Consider the following 17,457-nt stretch of genomic DNA (forward strand, 5'->3'; position numbering starts at 1 on the left):
TTACACACTATAGAATGTCAGTCTAATTATCAATAGATATAAAAATTGTAAAAGTTAGCACATCATTTCTAATATAGCACTTTAAAACAGTTATTCTGCTAGTTTCAACATGTTTTATGGATGATGATTTTAATTAATGTGTATGTTATTACTTGTGAACTTTATGTCATTGATATTTGGTCTTCTATTCCCCCACCATTAGAATTGTGTGAAAAATAAAATAGCATTTTTAAAAATTATTTCACATTATGCAACACATTTTTTAAGGAGATATTAATCTGATTGTCCATTATTCAACTGCAATATGAGTTTATTACTCTACATGCTCCGTCCACGTGACTACACTGGGGATCTGGTCATCATGCACAGCGTTTAGTAAGACTTGCCTGCAGCTATCGGAGAGCACCGTCCCTGACTCTACTCAGATGCAAGGATGAATGAGCAAACAGAGAGCTACCCAGAGGTGAATCTGGACCCAAGAGGACAGCAAATGAAAGGTAAGGGCACATAAAACTCCGCTTCATCAACAGAATAGCAAATAACATCTGTGGAAGGACATCTTCAAATACTTCTCAGGACCTTCAAAGGAATGACGGATATTACACAGGCAAAGATAAAACATCTAATAGACATGCATGTAACTGCTCTGGGCTGTATGATTGGGGTGCTGGTGTGCGGAAAGAGTAGGGGATAAGCTCACATAGTTTTCAAGTGTGAGAGTTGGAGCTTGAAATATGACTGTCATTTTAATCTGAAATGTGAGGATTAATTTTGATTCTGCGTTGTTGGAGCTGGAGTCTTTGACTACATCTCATAGAGCATTATGCTTACTGAAATGCAGTATACTCTGGCGGCAAGATTACAATGGGAGATGTGGGCTTGGCATCCAACCTTCCATAGTGACTCTTTGTGCAGGCGGGTTTTCATGTCTGTAAACTGTCGACAGTTGTCTCCATTTTTTCTCAGTGTTTCCATTTCTATCCCTACAGACTCGCCATTACCTCCAAGGCAGATTGTTGCTGAGGTCCTCGGGATCGTCTGCCTCGTCTTGGTGTCCAGTGTAGTAAAAACCATTGTTCTTATTCCTGGTAAGAAAATTTTGAAAGATTATAAGGGACAAAATTAGCACTTGATGGTTACCAGTGCTATAAAAAGTTCAGAAATTGAGAAGATTCATTTTTTAACGTATTGTTTTAATTAAGTTTTGAATTGTAGTTCTGAATTTGTCAAAGTGTAATATGAAGAATGATTATGGAAAGTATTTTATAAATTCATCTACCGAGATTAAATGACATGATTTAGGAAACTGAGAGACCTAACTGACAACTATGAATTTATTTTTGAGAATTGGTAACTGCATTCAGTAGGAGATGGTGAAATTTGACTATAACTTTTTGTGATATTTTCCGCAAAGTTTTATTCTTTTATTATTTTTTCCAAAACTCAACTTTATTAATATAATTCTATTATTATAATTATAACTCTACCAACATACAATATTTCTAATTTTGGAATGTTAAATTAAGTACTTATAACTTTAATTTTTATAAGCATTCTCTTATTTTTCTAGATAATACTGAAGAGCCAGAGCAAAATGTATTCTCCTCAGAGCAGAACAATTGCCCAAACATAACAAAGAGCCAGGAAGGTACACAATGATTCCATAATTCTGATGTTAGTACAGTTTTTTATTATGTATATATGTTAGTCTTGGTAAAAAAGGTAACACATTTTCTGGTAAAACATACATTATGAAATCAAATAACAAATATTCATGAATAAAGATAATAGGAGGGGGTTCATCAAGTGCATAAACAGGAAGAAAATTCACTTAGAACCTCTACACCCATGGGGCCAATTGGCTCATGTCCTGCTGCTATTATATCTATAAACAATTCTGCTATTAAAAATGACTTTATTTACTCTTGTCACACATACACAGTGCATATTATTTGTGTGAATTCGATCCATATGGACAAATTAATTATAGCATGAGAAGCTACTTCTTATCTGTGATTGTGTGTTGTATATCTTAACTGTGATATGTGTGCACGTTATGTACATGTATATTTATACCTAGTTGTGTATATGATATGTCTTATATGTTAAACCAAATAGTTTTAGTTAATAAGTCATAATTTTCCTTCAGAATACCATTGTGGCCCTTGTCCACAGGGGTGGTTTTCATACTCCAACAACTGCTATTACTTTAATGCTGAAAAAAAAACCTGGAAGGAGAGCGTGTCGGCCTGTCAGTGTATGAACTCTCAGCTGCTCTACATAGAATCTGCGGAAGAAATGGTAAGAAATTCAGTGTCTCAACCACTTTGTTGAAAACATTTCACTCAATTTTATACATGTAGAACTCATAGATTTTTGTACAAATTTGCAGTTTATTTTCAAGTTTGTATAACATTCCATTGTCTGATATTGAGGATTTTACTAAAAACTTTAACCAGTTAATAAACATTTAAATACCCAGTTCTTGGTTTTCTTAGAGAACAATTATTCCAATATACATATATATATATATATACATATATATATATAATATATGTGTGTATATATATTAAAAAGATAGCTGTTTAATATACATCAAGAAAGGTGAGCATTTTTGATCAGGCAGATTAATCACCAAGTGAATGAAAATTGTGTCTGCAGAGCAGATCCTGAATAGAAGTCACAGTGCACCCCAGACACCCTGTCTGTTCTCTCTTCACTCTTGCTGTCTGGTTATTTAATCACTGACTTGACGTTTGATTTCATAGATCTTTTTCTTGCCTATGAACTGAAATGCAATCATACTTGTATATGCTTTTGTTCCCATCAAGCCACTCCCCTATAATTCCTCAGTAATCCATCTGCATAATGCATTTATCTGCAATTTTCTAATTTTCACTGCAGAATTTTATGATATAACATTTTAAAATCCATTCTGTTTAATGTGTCAGGTGCCCAAAGTGAGTGTCATCTTCTCAGAGATAAAGAAGCTTCCTAGGTTCAGTATTTTCAATCAGAGGGTAACCTTAGTTGTCCCACTCCACTTCCCAGCCCTGCTCACCTGTCCCTGGTGGTGGGAGGTGAAGCATGTCCTGGCTGCTGACTGTTGTCACTGTCCTGAGGCATCACCCTTGTGAGGCTGCCTTGCTATTGCTGCACAGGACCCTCACCTCAGGGAGGAATGGTGGCCCTGAACCCCTCCTGTTGTAGGTTTGTACTGACAGGCCGTAACCCTGGTCAGAATTTTCCTTGTTCACATGATAAAAGAATGAAGTTCCTAAGTATAAATGTTTAGGAGCTCATGTTATATAATTATGAAGTACCTGTGTGAGTTTTGGCATCATGACGATAGTTTTCACCACACTGTATGTATATGGTGTGGGATTGGAATCTGTCTCTTCCTTCTGAAAATGTAAAATATTTTGAAAGAACACATTACTTGTGTTTTTTTAAAAATGAAGCCTTTCACATTCCTATATAAGTGAAAAGTCTTTATATTTGAATAGAAATTTATGGAATTCATACGGGCTTTGTCATGGATTGGAGTCTACCGTTCTGGCAGCGATCAGCCATGGACATTGGTAAATGGGTCAGCTTCCCAACTAGAGTAAGTTTATTTAAATAATGTTATAACAAATAATGTTATATTGTTTCTTGGTTTGCCCCACCTTTATAGAACTTAAGAGAAGAAAGGTATGAAAAGGAATATAAGAAGAATGATATTAGTGCCTTTGATTTAAATTATAGACATGAAGAATGGTGTTGAATGTGAGAGTGGATTTTGATAAATATTGAAGAAAGGAAAGCTCAGTTTTTCTTAGTCCCAACTCTAATAATATTCCAAAATATTGTCTTCATCCATTTTGAAAATATGCTTGTATTGCAATTAAAAGCAATGCTGTTGTTCCTTGGTTTGCCCCAATATTCTATAACAACAGAATTATGCCTTTTTCTTTATTACAGGATAAGAGAATCAGCATCTGCTAACTATCACTGTGTTACCCTACAATCTACCTATTATGCAGACAATTGTGAATTTCCAAAGATGTATTATTGCAAGCATAAGATGTAAATTAAAAAAAAAAAACTAAGTTTGGATTTATTTGTGTAACTTTCCAATTCAAGAAATAAGTCTTATTATTGAGATTGTTTTTTGTTTTAATGACATTTTTTTCAAAATAATTGTTTAAATACACTATGTTTAGCCAAAAGTACAAATAGCATTACTTTAGTGCCTGTCATTTTTTGTAGTTTTCAACCTTTAAAAAGATCATTTGAGGCCTCCCTGGTGGCACATGGGTTAATTACAGTGCTATCAATCTATGGCCAGCCACTGCAGTATGAGTTAGATCCACAGCTGCCAGGGAGCAACCCACATGGCTCAGCAAACATCTCCTGCTTAGCTTGCTGCTGCCCTCAACAGTGTATTTCAGTCTGCCTGTTCTGTTCCCCACTCTGTCTCTGATGAATACTCTCACCCTCTGCACCTTTGGCTTACACTACATTTCTTCTACGCATAAATAAATAAATCTCTGAAAAAGAAAGATCAGGGCCTCCCTGGTGGCGCAAGGGGTTTACATGCAACCTATGTAGCTGTCCGCAGACACTGCAGCAGGAGTTTGATTCCCCGCTGGCCAGGGAGCAACCCACATGACACAACAGACTTCTGACTGGCCCGCTGCTCCCCTCAGCAGTGTACTTCGGTCAGTCTGCCAGTTCTGTTCCCCACTCTGTCTCTGGTGAATCCTGTCAGCCCCCACACCTCTGACCTAGACACAAGTTCTTATATACATAAATAAACAAATCTTTTTTTTTTTTTTTAAGATCATTTGTTGTGTGAGTCCAGTATTAAGTAATGACAAAATCACTTTCATACAGAAAGTGGATTGGGGTAGAAAGAGACTGAAGGAAGGTGGGATGAGGAACTGGCCACTGATCTGTTCTCTGTTTCTTTTTGAAGTGATGGAACATTTTCAGTGCCAACAGTAGTGATGTTTGCAAACTCTGAACATGGCAAATGGCTTTGATTTATTCACTTTACATGGCTGAATTTTATGCTTTATTTATTATATCTCAATAAATTGTTTAAAAAAATTCTGTGATGACCTTTGAGAACATTTAATCTTTAAAGTAATTTGGAGTTTACACATCTTTACCTCATTTAATTTTTCAATCTACATCAACCTTATTCCTTCCTTAAATTTGATTTTTTTTTCTTATTATGCTTTGTGTGTTTACAGAAGACATAGGGAAGTGATGTTATGCTTTCGTAAATACACTTTATTTAAAAAGGTCTGAACTATCTGTCAGCAATATTTGGTGCTGTAAAAAAACAATACAACTGAAGATGGCTCATTGGATTTATATGCAGTGCTTTTGCTGACTTTATGTATTAATTTATCAATCTAATATATGAAACTATGAGTATATGAATTATCAATTTTGATGTAAACAGTTATTTTATTGTAAATAATCACATTTTGTTTCTTCTTTCCAAGCGCAATTACTTTTTTTAATTGGGTTTTCACAGACCAGAGTTTTATATCCAATGTTGAGTAGCAGTTACTCTGATTGATCTCTATGTATTCCCATTTTAGGGATAAAGATTTCAATATTCATTCTTAGATATGAAGTTTATGGTAACTTATTCATCATCAGTATCCAATTAATATCTTGCCATCATATTCTCATTTTTATAATGGTTTTATGAGTTTGATATTATGTTTTTATTCATTTTGCATCAATTGGAATGAGAAATGTTTTCTTTATAAAATGATTATGAAGTAAATCATCTTTATTTCTTTCAAATATTAGATCATCTTGCATTTTTGAAATAAAACTATAGCAATCTTTCTGTGTGTTCTTTATTCATGTATATATTTGATTAAATCAGCACATTTGTCTTTCCTATTCTCAAAAAGAAAAGACAAAGTTTGAGTTCACAGCTATACATTAGAAAGTTTTTGAATGAAGGCTACATTAGGAAGGTTTCCTGTTTTCTGCTACCCGGAGTGCTTTAATATTTAAGTGTTATTTCACTGCTGATATCATCTGAGCATGCAAACCTATTTTAGGGTAGTTTTATGTAAAAACTCAGTAGCTGTAACACATGTGCTGTTTCTTCATGTAGAACTCTTTGCTGTACAACATCTTGCTGATCACATTTTCTACAAATTTTCTATTTTGTGTAGACATTAAAATGTATTCATAATACTGTCTTATGTACATACTAAAAACCATAATGGGGGGGTTCCCTCATGTCGCAGGGATTAGTCTGGTGCTGGTCAGGTAATCGCAGCCTCTACTGATGAGTTAGATCCCAGGCCAGGGGGCTAACCCACTTGGCCCGGAGGCCTCTTTTTTCCTGCCTGTTCCTCCCCTCAGCAAATATTTCAGCAGATCTGCCTGTTCTACTCCCCACTCTGTCTGGTGTTTCTCTCACCTCCTGCACTCTAGCCAACAACCCTTTATTGTATGAATAAATAAATCTTTTTTTAAAGATTTATTTATTTTTATACAAGAGCTGGGGTACAGGCCTGAGACTCTGGAGGGTGAGAGGATTCACCAAAGACAGAGCAGGGAGCAGAACAGGCAGATGGACTGAAGACACTGATGAGGGGAGCAGCAGGAGAGACAGGAGAGGTCTGCCAGGCCATGTGGAAATCTCCCTGGCGGGCTGGGAATCTAACCCGTGCTATAGAGGCTGAGGACAGCTCACTGTACTGCACTCTACCTGCTGTGCCACCAGGTAGGCTCTAAAATAAATCTTTAAAAAACAAAAATCAATCATTTCTTATGCATAATCTAGGTACAAAAGAATTAGTTTTCTTCAATAGTGTAATTGCAGTTACTAAGTTTTTACAATTAGAATACATTTGCTATGCTCATGCTCTTTAACAATTTTGTTCTGTCATTGTTGGTGCTATTTATTTTTACATCTATTGATTTAGACAAATTTTAATAATTTTTGGCTGGCCATTTTCAGTTTCTTGGATGCTGAGGCACCACCCTTGTGAGGCTGCCCTGCTGTTGCTGCACAGGACAATCACCTCAGAGGGGAATGGCAGCCCTGAACCCCTCCTGTTGTAGGTTTGTACTGACAGGCTGTAAGCCTAGGTCAGAATTTTCCTTGTTCACGTGACAAGAAGAATGAAGTTCCTAAGTATAAATGTTTAGGAGCTCATGTTATATAATAATGATGTACTTGTGAGAGTTTTGGCATCATGACGATAGTTTTCAGCACACTGTGTGCATACTGTGTGCGATTGGAATCTGTCACACACAGCAGAGTTCCATCCTCACCAGCCAGGGTGAAATCCACATGGCTCAGCAAACCTCTCCTGCCTAGCTTGCTGCTCCCCTCAATAGTGTATTTCAGTCTGCCTGTTCTGTTCCTCACTCTGTCTCTGGTGAATCCTCTCACCACCCACACCTATGGCCTGTACCCCAGCTCTTGTATGCATAAATAAATAAATCTTTTTAAGCAAAAAGATCATTTGTTGTGTGAGTCTAGTTATAAGTAATTGCAAATTCACTTTCATACAGAAAATGGATTGGGGGTTGAAAGGGATTGAGGGGAGGTGGCATGAGAAAGGAGGTGGCATGGCCACTGATTTGTTCTCTGTTTCTTTTTGCAATGAACATGCAAAATGTCTTCATTTATTCACTTTTCATGGCTGAATTTTACGCTTTATAAATTATATCTTAATACATTTGTTTTTAAAAAATTCTGTGAAGACATTTGAGGACATTAATATTTAAAGTAATTTGGAGGCCTCCCCTGGTGGCGCAGGCAGTTGAGAGCAGCGCTGTGAAGCTGTCCGCAGCCTCTGCAGCCCCACTTCGATCCCTGCAGGCCGGCAAGGGTCCCACATGACGCAGCAGACCTCTCCTGTCTTGCCCACTGCTCCCCTCAGCAGTGTGTTTCATCAGTCTGCCTGTTCTGTTCCCCACTCTGCCTCTGGTGAATCCTCTCACCTCTGGCTCACCTGGCCTGTACCCCAGCTCTTCTATAAATAAATAAATAAATCTTTAAAAAATAAAATTATTTAAAAAAATAATTTGGGGTTTACTCATCTTTACCATATTTATTTTTTCAATCTACATCAACCTTTATCCTTCCTCAAATTCAATATTTTTCTCATTGTGCTTTGTGTTTTTACAGAAGGAAATGATGGTATGCTTCAGTAAGTATATTTAAAAGGTCTGAAATATCTGTTAGCAATTTTTGGTGCTGTGAAAAACAATTACAACTGAAGTTGCCTCATTGGATTTATATACAATGTTTTTGCTGACTTTATGTATTAATTCTCTCAACTAGAATTTTCTCAATATGAATCTAGAATATGAATATACAAATTATCAATTTTGATGCAAAATTATTTTATTGTAAAAAATCACACTTTGTTTCTTCTTTCCAAGTGCAATTGTTTTTTTAATTGGCTTTTTACAGAACAGATTTTATATCCAATGTTGAGTAGTAGTTACTCTGATTGATCTCTATGTATTCCCATTTTAGGGAAAAACATTTCAATATTCATTCTTAGATATAAAGTTTATTGTAACTTTTTCATAATCACTATTCAATTAATGTCATGGCAGCCATGACATTCTCATTTTTCTAATGGTTTTATGAGTTTGATATATGATTTATTCATTTTGCATCAATTGGAATGAGAAATGTTTTCTTTATAAAATGTTTATGAAGTAAATTATCTTTATTTCTTTCAAATATTAGATCATCTTGCATTTTTGAAATAAAAGTACAGCAATCATTCTGTGTGTTCTTTATCCATGTATATATTTGATTTAGATCAGCACATTTTTCTTTCTTATTCACAAAATGTTTAGACTAAATTTTAATTCACAGCTATACATCAGACAGTTTTTGAATCAAGGTTACATTAGTAAGATTCCTGTTTTTCTACTACCTGGGGTTCTTTCATATTTAAGTGTTATTTCACTGCTGATATTATTTGAGCATATAAACCTGTTTTAGGGGAGTTTTATATAAAAACTCAGTAGCTCTAACACATGTGATGTTTCTTCAGGTAGAACTGTTTGCTGTACAACTTTTTGGTGATTATTTTTCCTACAAATTCTCTATTTCGTGTAGACATTACAATGTATTCATAATACTGTCTTATTTCCCAGTGTACCTACTAAACACCACAATGGGGGGCCTCCCTAGTATCACAAGGGTTAGTCTCAGTGCTGTCAAGTAATCCCAGCCACTACTGATGAGTTAGATCCCAGGCCAGGGAGCTAACCCACTTGGTGCAGAGATCTTTTCTCTCTTGCCTGTTCCTCCCCTCAGCAATATATTTCAGCAGATCTGCCTGTTCTACTCCCCACTGTCTCTGGTGTATCCTCTCACCTCCTGCACTCTAGCCAACAGCCCTTTATTGTATGCATAAATAAATGAAATAAATCTTTAAAAAAACAAAAACCATAATGGTTTCTCATGCATAATCTAGGTAGAAAAGAATTAGGTTCTCAATTGTTTTCTTCAATAGTGTAAATGCTGTTATTAAGTTTTTACAATGAGAATATATTTGCTTTGTTCATGCTCTTTAACAGTTTTGTTCTTTGTCATTTGTGGTATTTTTTTTTCTTCTATTCTTTTAGACAAATTTTACTAATTTTTGGCTTGGCCATTTTCAGTTTCTTGGATGCATGCTTGGATTTCTGCCTTCAATTTGAATGATACGTATGCATTTAAGGCAATTTGAATTCAAAAGACAGAATACCAGAATATTGTTATCATATTTTCCTTAGAATTCATATGATGTGTGAACATACATTTTGATCATGTCTTTGACTCATAAAATAAGTAGACAGACATATCACTGTATTCAAAATCATGTAGAGATTTTGTTTTTATGTTACTAACTTTTGTTTTAGGTGAACTCTGTTAGAGATTTTGTCTTGCAGCTAGAATATTTTACATTTCTTTTAATAATGAGTTGTGACTTTGTGCTTTATTCTGTCCCCCAAATTTTGGTTAAATGATATTTTTAAAAAATTGATCTCTTTCCCCTTAACAGTTAGGGTTGGACTATTGTCATATTTGCAAAAAATATTCCTATGAAAGTATAAACATTTTGTAAATAATCACTCTTGTTGATCATGTTATGATTAGGGGATGAATCAATGAAAAACATAATGAGAAATTATTTAATATTTTAATCATAGAATGGTGACATAATTGAAGTTTTGAAAACTTTATCATGTCAGTGGAAATCTAAACAATCTAAAAGCTGACTGCAGAGAAATAGAGAAAAAAAACTTGGGAGCTGGTGGTCAAGAGATATTGTAATGCAGCTGACAATGTCATTTTTCAGAAAATTAGTGACATTGTGGTTTTAGAATGTTTCCATAAAATAGAATTGACATATGAGATTATAAGAAAACAACATGTAATGCTAAGACTCAGCAACCCTGTCCAGCAGTGAAACATCCAGTAGACAATTAACTAAAGTTTTCATGTATTTGTGGTTGAGATGGAAGCAATTTAGCAGCCAAGTATGGTTGTCTTTTGTTCCCTCATATCTTTTAGAATAGGAACACACTTTCTTTTTTTTTTTTTTTTAAGATTTATTTATTTATGCATACAAGAGCTGTGGTACAGGCCAGAGGTGAGAGGATGCACCGGAGACAGAGCGGGGAACCGAACAGGCAGACTGACTGAAATACACTCTGAGGGGAGCAGCAGGTGAGACAGGAGAAATCTGCTTCACCATGTGGTTTCTCCCTGGCTGGCCAAGGAACAAACTTGTGCTGCAGAAGCTGCGGATTGCTTCATAGTTGGATACTTAACTCCCTGCGCCACCAGGGAGCCTAAGGACACAGTCTCTTAGAGGCATTTGTCAATGGACAAACTAAATGACACACTACAAATTAAGTTTCCTCAGCTCTGCATGTGTGTGATGAGCAACTGCCTTCACAATAGCTAGGATTTCCTGTTCAAGTTTTAAGTGATATTTTGACACAAATCTACTTTTTTTTCAATGTTGTTTCACTCTGTACCTTCACAGGAGAGTCTGTGTAAACCACAGATTTTGTTTATTTCTAAGAGTAACCAGGTCTCCTACTAGAGGATATGCCTCTCTTTGGCCAAGAGAGGGTATGTGTTCCTACTCTCCTGTCTCTCTACCAGCTCATCTCATTGATCACAAATGCTGTATATGATACAACAATTGCTATGCAATCAAATTATAGAGAACATTGGTATCTTTTGTTCCCAAAGCTTTATTTATTTATGCATACAAGAACTGGGTACAGGCCAGGAGTGGGCAGTGCGAGAGGATTCATCAGAGACAGAGTGGGGAACAGAACAGAATGACTGAAATACACTGCTGAGGGGAGCAGCGGGTGAATAAGGAGAGGTCTGCTGCACTATGTGGGATGCTCCCTGGCCGGGATTTGAACTCATGCTGCAGTGTCTGCAGATAGCTTCATAGGTTGCCTCTCAACTCTTTGCGCCACCAGGGAAGCCCCCGAGAATGTTGGTATCTTTATTGAATAATTCAGGGTGGGAAAATAAGCAGAAAAAATGAAACATATTATAGATTATCTTAAATGTTTAAGTTATTTACTGTGGAGAATTACTCAAGTGCATATATACAAGGATAATTGGGGTTTAAATCAATACAGTCTTATCTGAAATCTTATCTGAAATCTTATAAATATTGTGACACAGAACAGTTTATTTTGGAGTTTGAACTAAATACAGCCAAATATACACACAACACTAATAAAGAGACTCTTGTCTAAGGAACTATGTTATATGGTCTAACTGATATGAATCAGAGATATCTATGTCAGTTTGTCAGAACAATAATTAAAATAACTGACTTTGAGAGCTTAGAAAGGGCAGGTTGCATGTTAGAGTTTTTACATTTATATCTGATATGTTTTTATTGCAGTTTTAGATTTGTAAGCAAAATTAGTGCACTTTACATAACTTTTGTAGTTTTCAAAGCCAAAATTAATTTTAGATTTCACTGTGGAACTCAGTTATTCTAGTATTAAATTGAATTATCTGATTTACTACAATTAAAATCCTTCTGGAATTTTGAGCCAACAGTTGCCCCCTAAAGGTTTTTTACCATTTTTTGGTTTTTATCTTTTCCGTTCACTCATTTACCAACTTCTTGTATAAAATGAATGATATTTCAAATTATTTGCCTTGCCAATATTGTTTAGGATTTCAAGAATTTAATGTCACATATTCTATATATTAAATATTCCTCAAAATTTAAATGATTTCTTAGAATTCTACACTATTTTGTGAAAAATATCATATTTTAACCTATCATCCTTTCATTAATAAAACTACAGGGCCTCCCCTGGTGGTGCAGGCAGTAAAGCGCAGTGCTATGAAGCTGTCCGCAGCCTCTGCAGCCCTGGTTCGATCCCCGCAGGCCGGCAAGGGTCCCACATGACGTGGCAGACCTCTCCTGTCTCGCCCACTGCTCCCCTCAGCAGTGTATTTCATCAGTCTTCCTGTTCTGTTCCCCACTCTGTTTCTGGTGAATCCTCTCACCCTCCCGTGCATCTGGCCTGTACCCCAGTTCTTGTATAAGTAAATAAATAAATCTTAAAAAAATAAAAATACAGAGGTAATTTCGAATAGGAAATGTATGCATATTTAACAGAACTGTTACACACTATAGAATGACAGTCTAATTATCAATAGATATGAAAATTGAAAAAGTTAGCCCATTGTTTTCTAATATAGCACTTTAAGACAGTTATTCTGATAGTTTTAAAATATTTTGTACATTGATGACTTTAAATTAGTGTGGATGTTATTATTTGTAGACCTTATGCCATTGATATTTGGTCTTCTAGACCAAATAGAATTTTGTGAAAAATAAGATAGCATTTTAAAAAATTACTTTGTATTATACGACATAATTTTTAGCGCTAAGGAAATTTTATTCTGATTGTCCATTATTCAACTGCAATATGAGTTTATTACTTTATATGCTCCGCCCAGATGACTGTACTAGGGACCTGATCGTGCTCAGTGTTTAGTAAGACTTGCCTGCAGCTATCGGAGAGCACTGTCCCTGACACTGCTCAGCTGCAAGGATGAATGACCAAGTAGAGAACTACCCAGAAGTGAATCTGGACTCAGGAGGACAGCAAATGAAAGGTAAGGACACATAAAGCTCCACTTCATCAACAGAACAGCAAATAATCTCTGTGGAATGACATCTTCAAAATACATCCCAGGTCCTTCAAGGGCATGCCATGTACTACTGTGTAGAATAATAGACACACATGTAACTGCTCTGGACTGTATGATTGGGGTGCTGGTGTGCCGAAAGTGTAGGGGATAAAATCACATAGTTTTCCCCTGTGAGAGTTTGATCTTGAAATATGAATATGTCATTCTAATCTGAAATGTGAGGATAAATTTTAACCCTGCATTGTTGGAGCTGGAGTCTTTGACAACATCTCATAGAGCATTATGTTTACTGAAATGCAGCATATTCTGGGCAAGATTACAATGGGAGATGCGGGCTTGGAATCCAACCTTGTATACGTGACTCCTTGTGCAGGAGGGTTTCCATGTCTGTAAACTGTCAACATTTGTCTCCGTTTTTTCTCGGGTGTTTCCATTTCTCTCCCTGCAGCTTCGCCATTACCTCCAGGGCAGATTGCTGCTGACAGGCACAAAAGTAATGTTACCTGTACTTTATGCTGAATATAGTGTATTTTAATATCTATGTTGAAAAAATGTCATTAGATCAAAAAACAAAATCAATAATAAGACTTATTTCTTGAGGGCCTCCCCAGTGGCGCAGCGGTTGAGTGCTGGGTTTCGAAGCTGCCCGCAGCCTCTGCAGCGCCGGTTCGATCCCCGGCTGCTCCCCGGCCACCAGAGGAGGGTCCCGCATGGCGCGCAGACCTCTCCTGCGGCCCGCTGCTCCCCTCAGCAGTGTACTTCGGTCTTGCTGCCTGCTCTGGCTCTGGTGAATTCTCTCACCCTCCCGCGCTTCTGACTGTACCCAGTGCTTGTATGAATAAATAAATAAAAATAAATCTTAAAAAAAAAAAAGACTTATTTCTTGAAATGGAAAGTTACACAAATAAATCCAAACTACTTTTTTTTTTTTTTAGTTTAAGGCTTATGCTTGCAATTATACATATTTGGATTATCACAATTCTCTGCATAATAGTCCGATTGTAGCATAACATAGTGATACTTAGCAGGTGTTGTTTGTTTTTATCCTGTAATAAAGAAAAAGGCACAATTCTGTTGTTATATAATGTTGGGGCAAACCAGGAAACAATAGCATTTCTTTTAATTGCAATACAAGCATATTTTGAAAATGGTTGAAGACAACTTTCATAGAATATTTGTAAGACCAGGAGGTTAGACAACTGAGCTGTCCTTTCTTCAATATTTATCAAGATTCCATTAACATTCAACACCATTCTTCATGTCTATAATTTAAATCAAAAGCACTACATCATTCTTATTATATTCCTTTTCATAAATTTCTTCATTAAGTTCTATAATGGCGGTGGAAATCCAGGACAATAGCATTTTGTAATTCTACTATAACATTATTTAAATAAAACTTACTCAATTGGGAAGTTGACCCATTTATAATCATCTTTGGCTGATCACTGCCTTTGAGTTAGATCCCAATCCATGACAAAACCCATATGGATTTCATAAATTTCTATTCAAACATACATAGGAATGATGAAAGGCTTCATTTAAAAAAAAAAGTAATTTATTCTTTCACAGATCCTACATTTTCAGAAGGAAGAAACATACTAATCTCACACCACATACCCACTGTGTGCTGTACAAAATTTCATTTGTGGCATCAACCTTCAAGAAATCATCTGTTGTGTGAGTCCATTTATACATAATGGCAAATTCACTGTCATACAGAAAGTGGATTGGGGGCTGTCAGGGACTAAAGGGAGGTGGCATGAGGAACTGACCACTGATTGGTTCTCTGTTTCTTTTTGAAATGATGTTACTTTTTTTCAGTGCTATGTGTAGTGAGGTTTCAAACTGCGATTATGTTAAATGTGTTTGATTTATTCACTTTAAATGGCTGAATTTTATGCTTTATAAATTATATCTCAATAAAGCTGTTTATTAAAAATCCTGTGATGATGTTTGAGAATATTTAATCTTAAAAATAATTTCTAGGCCTTCCTAGTGGCACAAGTGGTTAAGACGCAAGCTGTGAATTATCAGCAGCCACTGCAGCACGATTTAGATCCCTGGCCAGGGAGTTACGCTCATGGTGCAGCTGAACTCTCCTGACTCGCTTGCTGCTCCCCTCAGCAGTGCATTTTCAGCAGTCTTCCTGTTCTGCTTCCCACTCTGTGTCAGGTGAAACCTCTCACGCCCTGCACCTCTGGCATACATCCCAGTTCTTCTATGCAAAATAAATAAATAAATAAAAGATGCTCACACTTAAAAAAAAAAAAAAGATATCTTTAAAAAAAAAAAAAAGATTTATTTAGATATACAGGAACCAGGGTACAGGCCAGAGGCGCGGGAGGGTGAGAAGAACAGGCCAGGCAGACCGATGAAATACACTGCTGAGGGGAGCAGCGGGCGCGACAGGAGAGGTCTGCTGCGCCATGAGGAACCCTCATCTGGTGGCCGGGATCGAACCAGAGCTGCAGAGGCTGCGGACAGCTTCACAGAGCTGTGCTCAACTGTCTGCGCCACCAGGGGAGGCCCTAAAAAAAAGAAATCTTAATTTAAAATCACCATATTCATTACTGCATATTCACAAATTATACATTTATATTTATAATTTGAAAGCTTATCATCAGAATTACATCTACTCAATTCATTCAGATTAATTACATTTTTTTTAAAATTTCTATTCTTTCTGCATATAAATATTATCAGGTGGAGTATTGTTTCATCTTTAGGAGATTTTTATATTTTTGAAAATTTTTAATTTTATTTATCTTTTTGTACAGTGGGGGATAGGACAGAGGTACAAGGGGTGAGATGACTCACCAGAGACAGTGGGGAGCAGAACTGGCAGACTGATTGAAACTCATTGCTGAGGGAAGCAGCAGGGAGACAGGAGAGGTCTGCTGCGCCATGTGGTTCAGCTCCCTGGCTGGGGATGAAATTCAGGCTGTAGCTGTGATAGTGTGATAGCTCTGAGACTTAACCTGAAAAGGGCATTCTTTGCTTCTTATTGAGTTCCCATTCATCCACCTTTCTTAAGTCACTACATAGTCTCGTAATTAGAAAGTCACAAATTATATATGCATACACCTTTGTATATATATGTAAACACACACATACCCCTGTATGACTCTTTCTACAGGTATCATAAAGCATAAATTATAGTAACTCATTATTTTGAGTAATTTTTGAGTCTTTATATTCTTTGACCATAGACTTCATCCTCACCACCACTTGTTGTTTCTGATCTTTTTGCTATAGAGCTCTCACAGGTATGAGGTGGTATTTCCTTGTGGTCTTGGTTTGCATTTTTGTGATAGTGATCATTTTGTCGTATGCCTTCAACCTGTGTTTTAAAAGTCTATTTTTTTCTGCTCTCCCCAATTTTTGGTTCAGTGAGATTTCTGAAAGTTACCTTTGTAATTCCCTTACATAGGTTTTAATTACCTTCCTTAGGTTTTTATCATTTACAACAAATATTCCTATTAAAATACAATTACAATTGGAGGATGAATGAATAAATGGTGGTAAATTTTTATATGATTGTAAAATGATTATATGGTTTAATATGGTTCTTTAATCAGTGGAAATCTAAATAGCTTATTTATAAAGAATAAAATTGAATGCAGGAATTATCAGACGAGGGAAGAGATGTTGAGAATTTAAGTTTAGGTATTGATCTTTGTTAAAGTTATAGAAATTTAAAAATGTAGTGAATTTTGGGGATAATTAGTGACAAACACCATTAAACACCATTGATAATAGAATAATGATATTAATTTTCCATTATAATATAAATGATATAATAAGGGTATGAGGGGAAAGTATATAATGTCAGGATTTATGAATCTTGCTTGATAGTAGAATTTAAACATCTAAGACAGTTTTAACAAGGCTGTTTTCAGCATTTATGGTTGTTATGGAAACATATTACAAGCATGGATGTTCGAGTCCTCTGTTCCCTGATATATTACAGAGGCATTTGAAAATGGAAAAATAAATGACACACTGTAAACCCGTGATCTCCTATAGTCTGCAGGTGTATGATGAGGTGAAGTGTCTTCAAAATAGCCCAAGTGAAACAATTTCCTGTTCAAACTGCTAGTGACGCATTCATGAGAAATCTGCTTTTTCCACTCTTGCTTCACTCTGAAACTTCACAGGGCAGTTCTCAAGATCACAGACATTGTTTGTGATCACAGATCAGAAACAACAAGTGCTGGTGAGGATGTGGAGAAGAGGGAACCCTCTTGCACTGCTGG

This window comes from Talpa europaea (genome assembly GCF_964194135.1).
Source record: "Talpa europaea genome assembly, chromosome: 15".
In the NCBI taxonomy this organism is placed as follows: Eukaryota; Metazoa; Chordata; class Mammalia; order Eulipotyphla; family Talpidae; genus Talpa; species Talpa europaea.